Source organism: Miscanthus floridulus, chromosome 2, assembly GCF_019320115.1.
Source record: "Miscanthus floridulus cultivar M001 chromosome 2, ASM1932011v1, whole genome shotgun sequence".
In the NCBI taxonomy this organism is placed as follows: Eukaryota; Viridiplantae; Streptophyta; class Magnoliopsida; order Poales; family Poaceae; genus Miscanthus; species Miscanthus floridulus.
Genome location: NC_089581.1, coordinates 94,979,555 through 94,988,698, shown reverse-complemented (window position 1 = coordinate 94,988,698; position 9,144 = coordinate 94,979,555).

Here is a 9,144-nt window from a genome sequence, read left to right as displayed (position 1 = left end):
GTCGAGGTCGGATATAGCATCATCCTTATCTATAGGCTCCACTTCTTCTTCCTAACCATCATCTTCTACCAACATATCTAGATCTTCTTCTTCCTCATTAAGGAGCAGGTGTAGTTGGTTGTTCAGATAATGCACCTCATGCTGAAGATCAACTACCACATTCTAGGTATGAGCAAGCCGATGGCGCAAATCCCACTCAACGTGTGCCTGTTGTGCTGCCTCAGCCTCAGCTCTGTCTTGTGCTGCTTCTACTAGAGTTGCGCGGTTGTTAGCTAGGATACGCTGGCGCATAGCAGTGAACGCCTCGGCGTGAGTGGCCTCCATATACTCCTACAGTCTAGCCAGCACAGCCTCTTCATCGGCCCTTGCTACCTAGGCTATAGCCCTCTGCTGGTCAACCTATTCCATCTAAGTTGGTAGGGCCCCATATGCTACATATGCATCATTTATATCCTAGAGAGCCTCCCTAGCTACCTTCTTGTGCTTGCACACACGCTTCCTTAGCTTTTGCTGTGCAGCTTTGGCTCTCATGAGCCTATCCATGAAGGTGGTATAGGACTTCTGCCAGAAGTCCCGGTTATCCTAACAAGCGTAAAACATCTTCATCACGGCAAACATAGCACTCATCGCCAGGCTAGAACTCTATGCTCGCTCATCTCGGTCTCGCACCTAAGCATTGCAGTTATACTATACCCATGCCATAACTGATGGATCCACCTGAGGAAAGGTACTAGCAGCACTGCCGGTGAGCTCATCCCCGTGTTGTTGGTAGACCTTGCTCAACACCTCAAAAGCAACCACTTGGGCACCTTCCCAAGTAGTTTTCCCTTGGATTTCGCTTTCCACTCCTGCCATAGGGGTGCTTGGGCATGAGCAGGTATGGTTAGCTACACCTCATACCATGGTTGCCCTTTCAAATATTCTTCCATCTAGACATAGCGGGGCGGTTCGGTGTAACCCACAAAATGCAACACCCTCCAGAGTAGGGCAGGGGTGTCGAACATTTCTAGGAAAGTCTCACTCCCCACTGGTGCTGCCATATGTACCAACAAAAATTATGGTGCAACTATTGTGAGAACAACCTTACATTAGGAAAGAGTTACTTAACAGAATAACAAACTTATAAGGGGAGGAACAATGCAAGTATGCTAATGAATGAATTATCATGACGCATGCACATTTCGTACGTCCTCACAAACTTAGGAAAACATTAAGGTTCTAGCGATATACATGGTGGCATACATATGTTCTCTCATAGTATAAGCATAACTAGTCGGCTACACATTTCATTGTTAGTGTACCTGCAAAAGAATTTCATTTTAGCCCAACCCTACAATTATATATATGCGAAAATGAAAATCTAGTCTCTAGCTTGCAAGCTAAATACTTCCATATATATACCCATTATATATATACTTCCATATCAAAGCTACCCAAAAGTAAATACGTCTCACACATACGTATAAATATGCATATATGGTCGTATCGAAGCTAACCCACAATTAAATACCTTCGTATATATATATATATATATATATATATATATATATATATATATATATATATATATATATATATATATATATATATATATATATATATATATATATATATATATATATATATATAGTATATTTAGTAGCCAGCTACAAAATAAGTTATTCTATAGCCACCTCTATTTACGATAATTCATTGACATTATGGTAAGTATCCCCATGTATTATAGTAACCCAACTATCGTAAATATGTATTGACATTATCGTAAATTAGTGTATAAAATTATCGTAAATAGAGGTAGCTACAGAATAACTTATTTTGTAGCTGGCTACTGAATATACTCTCCCTATATATATATATATATATATATATATGAAACACACATATACTTTAGTACCAAAGCTACCTATCCCCTTAGACCGCACACTCACATCTTGCGGTCCTGCCACTCATCATCTTACCTAGGCGTAGAGCTATAGTGATCCATACATTACCATTCAAGCGAATGGCACCCATACAATAGCACGCCGTATGGACAATGAAAAAAAAATTGCAAGAAAGTATACCCCCAAAGTTAGTACTTACTAAGCCACCTAAAATCCTTAACTGGGCATAAGGAAATGATAATTGGCACACTTTAGATTTTAAATTACAGATTTGAACATGCCTATATATATCTATAAGTTGCCAAAACTGGGTTTATAAAATAAAAACCTTTGTTTTAAATACATATATGACTAGTAATGTTGAATCTTGCACTGATACCAGTTGTGCTAGAACCGACCAATTTATAAGGGCACAAGTACAATGGCAACAACCGAAGCGATCGCACTGTCATACATAAGCCCATATAAACTTAGTAGTCCATCGAGTATCATGAAGGATCTCGAATAATCCAACATACAACCAAGATTGTACATGATTCAACATACAAGCCACATGTTACATAAGTTCACAAGTACCTCAACCTACATCGGAGTTCAAAAATAGTTATTACAATACCAAGTTTACATGTAGTAGTAGAAGCAATATAGTTTTAAACCAACATCACCCACACTTGTTCAAATTCATGCAAGTTTGTGATCAAGTTCAACAAAAGCATCGTAGATGAAATAACCTAGAAGAGCCTTGCCCATGGCCTTACTCCTCGTCCACGGCGGGAGAGAATCAATTCTTACAATACCGATGATATACCGTGCCATCTGCAACAAGTGGGAAATAAACCCTGAGTACGAGAAGGTACTTAGCTAGACTTACCGGTCATAAACCAAAAATAAAGTGACACCAAGGATCATGCAAAGCTTTATAAGTGGAGCTAGCTTGGCAACATCTTGCATAAAAAGCCACTAGTTGAGCTACACATTTTATAATTCGGTTACAAGTTAATTATAGCATTATCTCTAAGTTAGCAACTAACCTATGCCAAACATGTGATATATAATTAAGTAAAATAACAATAGTAACCATAGCCATTTATTATATCACCCTCAGAACCATTCCACTTGCCATTAATCACTACGATAGAAGGATCTCAGTCAAGTTTCTCACTATCTAGGAGAGACAGCGATTCGAATCGATTGCAACCAGCTAGGCAGTATTCCTAACATAAACCTAGACATACCTACACCAAGGTAGTCTTAGGTCACCTTTGGTACAACTCAGGTACATATTTCACGGGTTTGATAAGCGCCGCACAATCAGGGACAACCAGCTACCAGGACGATCAGGCCTAGCCTACCAGTGGGCTGACGTCTAGCTCCCTGCACATCCTTACTACCATCCAAAGTAGGCACTCTTATAGAATGGGGCCCGACCTGAGTTGAGCTACTCGACTTCTCGATCGGAACGAGTTATCCGGCTAGCTAAGTGAGAGGCATGCGTTCCAAATGACCGAGGACCAACAATGATGTGGTCCTTAATCAGCATAGACTGAATCACAAGAGCTCCACCTACTACATAGACTTCGTCTGGCCTCCATTTACATCATCCCATGGTTCTTTTACATGATAGCAAATATAGCCAACCGTGACTCGGTATCCACCTATATCTCGCAGGTGACAGGAAATCACCCGACTTCTACCGACTAAGCATTGCTAAGCATTTATTCGATCCTAGACCTACATAGGGTTCAATGTATATTTCTGGACAAGGAAATTATATGCACCTAATGCATCAAACATAAAAGGACTCAAGTTGATATTTGTAAAACATTGGAGGCTTAGAATGCTCCGGGGCTTGCCTTTCAAAAAGGAGGTAGGCCTATGATCTAGGCACTCCGGTAATTCCTCTGGGGCCTGCTCTTCACTTTCTAGAGCTACTTGCTGTGGTGCCTCCTGGTCCTCTTCATCCACAACCTCAAATTCCAACAGCATGATTCCCTCCGGTGATCCTATATGCATGAGCACACAATAAGATACAAGAATGCGTAGGTGGTGATATGGATGATATGGTGCAATACATATATATACCTCTCTAACCAACATGATAACAAGGTAATACTATGATTAACTAAATTTTACTGAGTAGGTGTACATCTCTTTTCTAGTAAAGTAACATACACTCAACCTAAGATAGAGTTGCTCATCATCATTAAGAGGTCTATCACCTACAGCTAGCAACTCATCTTAATTAGCCGAATCATCTAATTTTAACAAGCACCATGCTCACACCAAGCCTAAATTCCAAGAACTAGATGCAATTGAATTATAGAGCAATGAATATATAACTGCATACACCCAATCCAAATTATTCACCACCAACTGTACCAGCAGATTAGATACATCACCAACATGTTGAAGGGTATAATGGTTGGACCTAAATCAATTGTATACAAGCCTTTATTAATTCATTTAATTTGGATGAAAATTAGAACTGCTGCTTTTATTGCACAAAAAAATTGGGAAACATTACAGTAGCTTATGCATGCTCTCAAGAGACCACTGTTAAAATTTCATGCCATTTGGATATGTATAGCAGCCTCTACAAAAATGACAAGTTACATGCTTTATAGCCACTTAAATATACTTAGCATAGTGAAAAGAGTCAAGCAACAGATTTCATATTTTTCTTACATTCCTCATAACACCAGTATATTGTGAAAATTAATTCATGTCCATAGGTTACCTAATTTGACCCCAATTAATTTCCTAAGAACTAGCATTTAATTAAGCCAAATTAAGAAATCCTATTCTCAGCATATTAACTGTAGGTTTCATATTTTTCATAGCTACAACTTGTCAAAACATGACTACCAAAATTGGAATCACATTTTTAGCATATACCAAACTCAAGTTATGGATTTTCTTAGATTACTAGGAATAAACAAGATAATTTAAACAGGGCATAAAACTATGTCATACATCAGGTTTCATATTTTTAACAGATAGTACTAATCAATATGAAGTCAACAAAATTTGTTTCACTCAATTTGGACACTCCTAGCTCTAGATATGAATTTTTAAAGTTTGAATCGATTTCTAAAAACAATTAAAAATAAAATCCCAAACCCAGCCTACAGCTCGGTACACCCGGTGTATACACCCTGAGGCGCTGACATGTGGGTCCCATGGTCAAATTGGTCCCACATGTCAGCCACACCGAGGTAGGGGCAGCGGTTGACCGGTGATATCTCACCGACGGCGAGGTCACCGGCGGTAGCGTCATCACCGTCAAACCCGACTCGTCGTTCCATGTCGACTGGTGCCTGCGATTGGCTCAAAGGCTCGGCAAAGCTATCTCAATGGCGGCCATGGCGGCAGCATCGCCATCTCTGGCAATGGTAGGCTCGCCCAAGCTCGTCTACGACAATAGGGGACTCCAGCGGAGATCTAGGGTTCAGATCAAGCCATAGTGGAGCGGCGGTGAGGTTCGGCCCCGTGCGTAGAGCTGGGCGACGCTCAGTGCATGGTGGCGGTGCTTGACGTTTCAACGAGGTGACTACCGGTGACATGCATTCGTTCTAGGGTTAGATACTAGGGCTCAAGGTGGTACGAAAATGAACACAAGAGGGAGAGAAGGGAGACTAGTTAGGTTTGGCTATGGCGAGCTCGTGCTCATGGCCATGGCGGATGCGCATGGCGTGGTCGTGTGTTCCGGTGTCGTCGAGGCGGTAATGGTTCAACGGGTTGTGGCTCTAGCTTCTAGGACCTACGGTGAAGACAAACTGAGGGAGAGGGAGGTTAGAGAGGCACTGGTTGGGGCCGGCCACGGGTAGGCTCAAGCTCGCCGGTGTACCACGACCATGGTGGCGATGGCGATGGCGCAATGTGGCCTCACCTGAGCTCGAATGGTGGCACTAGCTACTCGGGGGGTGGAGTAGGTCATGGTGGAGCTACGTGTGAGACGGATTGGGTGGTGGTGTTGTGGTGGTGGCATGCTCGGCAGGCAACGACACGGCGGTGCGGTCCTCTCTGCTCTAGAGCTACGCATGAGCGTGAGGGAGAGGGCGAGAGAGTGAAATGAGCACGTGAGAGCGAGGGTGGCCGAGTGCTCACCTTTGTGGTGCGGCAGGGTAGACTAACTCTGACGTATGGCCGCTAGGTGGTGCATGGTGCCTGCCCGTGGTCGACCACCACGGCGCAGCGAAGGGTCGGCTCACGTCGATAAACAATGTCTGTAACCCGATCATTGACCCCCTAGAACTCCTAATCTAGCTCGAGTTAGCAAAAACCTTATTAATACAAAGTGTAGAGCTATATAAGATCTACAACTTTGCTTAAGGAAGTGCGGTCTAATTCAAGCTGGTTTTCAAATCAAATTGCTCCGAAGTGGTGCTCATTGAAACTGGAAACCAGCTTAACACAAAAAATTCCATGTTACAAACAGCATTAAGTTGAAACTTGTGAGCTCTATTTGACTAAGCTAGGCACTGAATTAGCCCTTGGTCGTTAAACAAAGTTTGGCCCACATAAGATAATCTACAACTTTTATTAAGGTCCCATAGCCATGCAAGCTCTCTAAGCTATTGTTCCACTTTGGTCAAACTAGTCTCATGAAAAGGCATTTCAATGTAAACCAACACTTAGAAGCATAATTGGGCTAGATCATGAATACAAACATGGTTCCATTTTCCACCCTAAGTGTGTCTAAGGTGTTTTAGTGACCAAACAACAATTTCTTACATTAACTACCGATGATCACAAGCATACACATGCATAACTAAGCATCACATGTGATAACATAAGAGGAATGAAATGAAATTTCATATGCTCATGCTCATGAATGAATGGATGATGCTTGTGCTCATGCAAATGAAAAAATGCAAAGTGCAAGCTTAACACTAGGGTGTTACAGTTTGTGCTCCTCTGCTGACTTTGACCCACAGACGAGCTCTACGCTGAGGTGACGAAGCACCTCACGCCCTTTGCTTCTCCCTTTCGCTCTCCGTTTGCTCATAGCTTGCCACCAAACGTCTATAGGAGCACTCCATCTACCCCATTGAACCACTCGCCATATCTGCCTTGCCTCTGATCGATTTGAAGCCCTAGGTGAGTTTGCCTTAATGCGCGCTTGCTTCCCGTGCTTCCCCACATTGAATCGTGGGTGTAGGGCCTTATCCTGTGCTTGCCGGTGAAGGTTGGCCACCGACCATGGAGCTGCCATGCCTGCACTACTGTTTTCGGCCGACCACCCCTTCTCTCTCTCCCTAATATTGTTGGTGGTCATTAACGACAACATTCAACCACCAATTATTATCCAAAATAGGAGAAATAAACATACTTTTGGCACATATGCATATACTATTGACTTAGTTCCACTTGTATTGGAGAAAACATGTTTTGCAGGACATATACATGAATACAAGTGGAAAATGATCAAAATGCGCAAACTAGACAACATAATGCAGATCCTATATCAAAGAACCAAGCAAAGTCCCACTCTAATGAAGAATCTGGGCTGGGCACCAATGTAGAAGAGGTCCAGGCCCATCTAAGAGCCCACAGGAGCAAGATGGTGGTGAGCAGGGCTAGCCAGGGTGCGGCCACACCCTGGGTGCGCCCGCACCCCCACCACTGCCTCTCGGTCCCACCTCGCTCTGGTAGTGCCATCAATGCACCTGGGGTTGGTTCAAGAAAGTTTTCTATTTTTCCTTAGCCAAACTGACCCCAAACCACTATAAAAGAGAAGGTAGAGATCATTCAAAGACACACCAACATTTGGAGCTATCACCTCACCTCTCTCTACTTGTACTTGCTTTTAGTTTTAGTAGTAGTATTGTGAGCTAGCAAAGCTATCAAGGAGGGCTTGGCTCCTTGGAAGAAGAGATACATGTTGGTATGAATATTATGAAGATTTCTACCAAAGTCATGCTCTCATATCATTTATATAGTTATGCTATAGAACTAGAGTATAGTTGCCTTGTTATAATCATGATATATGAATTACCATATAGTTTATGTGTCATGATCTTAACATGTTCAACTTCATGCTTAATCATTCATATGATTTGTATGAGTAGAAGTAGAGCTAGGGTTGGGGTGACAGTTCATCATTCCTTCGGGTTTTGCCCATATTTTTACTTGTCAATTCATGGGGTCGGAGTCCCAGGGGGATATGGGTAGTTTCCTTGTACATGTGCGTGGTGCTCGGGTACATGGGAACCTTTGGATATAATGGTATCCCATGGTTGAGGGGTAGGCAGCAGGTGGTGACAGCCTTGTCTGTCCCTTGTAATCCCCCACGTCTAGGTATTGTGTAGGAGTTTTAAAGTCTCTCGCACTTGCTGGCAGACCAGTGCTTGGAGATCTCCCCGTCCATCTCACACTTAGTTCTAACTCTAGTCATATAACTTGTATGATCATTAACTGTTCTTTGCATGGCTATATTAGAACATGCTAGCTCCACGTAGGAACATTATTTTATTCTTTGTTTTCCTTTATCCTTGAGGTTGGCCCAGATGTGTGTCCACTATCCATGATATTCTGTTTTTACCCCTATCATGTACTATAGTCCACTATGCAAGTATGTAATCATGTTTATGCTCATGCTAGACTCTTATACCTTGCCCTCCTTTGGGAAAATATAAATAACGATACCCTGAATACTTCTGGGTGAAATGCTACAACGATAGATCCGTGCGCTTATGGATATTCTCTGTAATCGTTAAGAATTATCGTAGTTGGTGTTTCTTGGTGACGTTGCTAAGACTAACTCAATCTTAGTAATGGTGTTAAGAAATACCAATAGGCATTTCTGGCGCCATTGTCGATGATGTACTTAAAACCTCCTCACTTGGTGATTACGCTAAGAAATGACAACACCTATCTATTCCCAGCCATCCATTGTGTGATCAATGACTCACCATTGAAGATACCCCTTAGCCAACCATTTTGCTAAAGAGACCCTATATTTTCTCTAAATTGCAACCACAGTCCCTCAACCAGTTTAAACTCTAATTTTATTTCTTTTAATTTGAAAATAAGTTCACAGTAATTACCGATTTGCATCCAGAGCTTATAACAATCATATCTTCATTGTTTTAACTCCGATTTCAGTGATTCTTGTGCTTGTGGGTTCATAGCAACGCGTAGAATAGTTTTACAAGCTTTTTCAACATGTTTTCCACTGTTGGTGTACTGCTCTAATGATAGTTCTTGTTTGCTATGAATGATTGCTCATGGATGCTTATGTGATGTTGTATTGGTGAAT